Genomic DNA, 2,688 nt, shown 5'->3' on the forward strand with positions numbered 1-2,688 from the left:
GCAACTCCAACTTGTCAAACCTGGAATTCATGGCTTCCAGCTGAGCCACAACTGCATTATCAAGAGAAGAAACTGTTCTAATTCCTCCTCTTGGATTCCCATATTCAGCACAATGGGTAGCCATCTCCTCTATGATTCCCCAACCTTTGTCATCGTCATTATTCTTCTGGAATCGACCATTGGATGAAGCATCCAAAATAGCACGGTGATCTTCATACAACCCATTATAAAACTGGTTGCATAGAAACCACTGATCGAAACCGTGATGAGGAAGGGACCGCACCAATTTCTTAAACCGGCTCCATGCTTCATAAAAGTTCTCATCTGACGTTTGCTTGAAACTTGTAATCTTTCCACTCGCTGATTAGTTCGTTGTGGAGGAAAGTACCTTTTATAGAAGGCTAGGACCAGGGTTTCCCAGTTGGTAATCCCAGCTGCAGCTCTATCAAGATCAGTGAGCCACTCTCGTGCTCCATCAGTCAGAGGGAAAGGAAATAGGACTTCCTTAATCTTATACTACGTCACTCCCTTAGTAGCGGGAATGGTAGAACAGTAGTCTGTGAAAACCTCCATGTGCTTTCGCGGATCCTCTCCAGCTACCCCACAAAATAAATTTCTTTCGACCAGATTAATATAAGATGGCCGAATGTAGAATGTACTGCCATCCTCTGTTGCAAGGTTGAAACTTTTAGGGATAGAGGCAGTTGTTGGCTCAGAATGACTCGCGATGTTAGGCATTTTCACAGAACTAGCAGCAGAAATAGAATTGTCTTCTTCAAAAGACTGGTCTTCTGCAAATAGAAAATGATCAAGGTTAGGGTCAAAAGTACTCAAGGCTTCCTTTTGACGATTTTTCCTCAATAAGCTCTGTCTATAGCGAAAAGTCCGCTCGGGTTCAGGATCAGTTGGTACTCATTCTGACCTGTTAGACCTAGGCATAAACAAAATTAAAGGAAATAAATAAGAACTGTCTCAAGGAATTAAAAATTCTCTGAGACGAAGACAAACGAAAATAAACAGATAAATAGGCTAATTGCCTCCCCCGCAACGGCGCCAAAATTTGATACCCGTCATTTAGTACAAAAAATAAATACCTAAAGCAACTAACAGAGGCTAGTGGAAGTAAGGTCGATCTCCACAGGGAGGCTATTATATCTATCTTCTATCTAAGTCTGTCAGGTAACAATTGCGGGTTTTAAATTTGATTTCTAATAGAGCAATAAGAATAAAGAGAAATAAAGATATGACCAATTAAGGAGAAATACGCCAGGAAGTCGGTTCACCATGGCAGTTAATCAACTCAGTCATAAATAGTTTAGATGATCTAATGTGAGAAGGGTAAGGGAAAGGTCCTTCCGGTCCACTATCCGCCCTAGAATACAACTAACTTAACTTCCGTCCTCATTAGTGCAGTCTACTGTTCATAACAGGTCTGTTCATTCCAATCTTCCGATCTAGGTATGAATTTAACCGATTTAACTAGTTTAGAATCGTGCACTCAACTAAACGATTACAATTATATTGTCATAAAACAGTTCTCACAGTTCAATCATCTAACCTATTCACAACATCGTCAACTCATTACCATGGCTCCCCTAATCCTAACATAGAGAGATTTAGCTACTCATGTTATTGATGAAATAAACAACAACAATATATGAATAAGCAAGAGACATAATATAAGAGCAATAAAGATGAAACATAAACTAATAACAATAATAATTAAGCAGCAATTAAGAACAAGGATTAAGAGAAAACAAAGAAGAATTAAATTAAGAGTAAAGAGTGAAGAAAGATTACAAATTGAGATCTGGAATTAAGAGCAAAGTAACGTAGCAAAAGAGAAAAGCAATAGTCTGCTTAAGAGAGTAATTAAGAGAATAATAGAGTGTAAAAGTGTATGTTTAACCTAATGACGTCTTCACCTTATCTAGGGAAGAGTTTATTAACTAAAATATTAACTAATCACGGAATAAAATCCCGTGTAAATAAGCAAACCTCTCGATCGAGGCATTTCATTCCTCTCGATCGAGCAAGTCTTCAGCCAAACCTCTCGATCGAACAAGAATCACGTTCGATCGAGGACCTTCAATTCAGCCTATTTCGACGAGCTCAGTAGGGATTCGATCGAACTCCAGCAACCGTCAAAACCACTCGATCGAACAAAAGGACTCTCGATCGAGTACTCAGCCACTGAAAACATCTTGCTCTCATTTAGTTAGCTCCCAAAAACATCCTTCACGCTTCCCGAGGCATGGCACTTCCGCTCTAAATCCTCCATCTCCATAAATGCATGCTAAGAGGACTGAATAAGGCACGATTTCTCTACTTTCAGGCCCGTTCCTGCAAATGAGGCAAAACAAACCAAAGTAGCCTGTTCGGGGCATTTTGCTATACATAACTATAAAAACGACACGGAAATGCGTGCAATAAGAAGCTAAAAAGACTATATAAATTGCACGTATCATGGCCTGTGATAAACCATATAATATTTCCGGTCATACGGGGAGCAGTTTGAATACAGATTGAGCTTAGTGACGTGATCGGGTTTTGGGTCGCGTTGTGGACACTTGGAGTCGAGTTGCATCGTTATTTGGTAGATGACCTAGACCATAGTTGAGTTGTATAATGTATAATTCACATTTATTATTCTTTTATTTATTATGTTATTCATTAAATATATATATG

This window comes from Silene latifolia, chromosome 10 (genome assembly GCF_048544455.1).
Source record: "Silene latifolia isolate original U9 population chromosome 10, ASM4854445v1, whole genome shotgun sequence".
NCBI classification, from domain to species: domain Eukaryota; kingdom Viridiplantae; phylum Streptophyta; class Magnoliopsida; order Caryophyllales; family Caryophyllaceae; genus Silene; species Silene latifolia.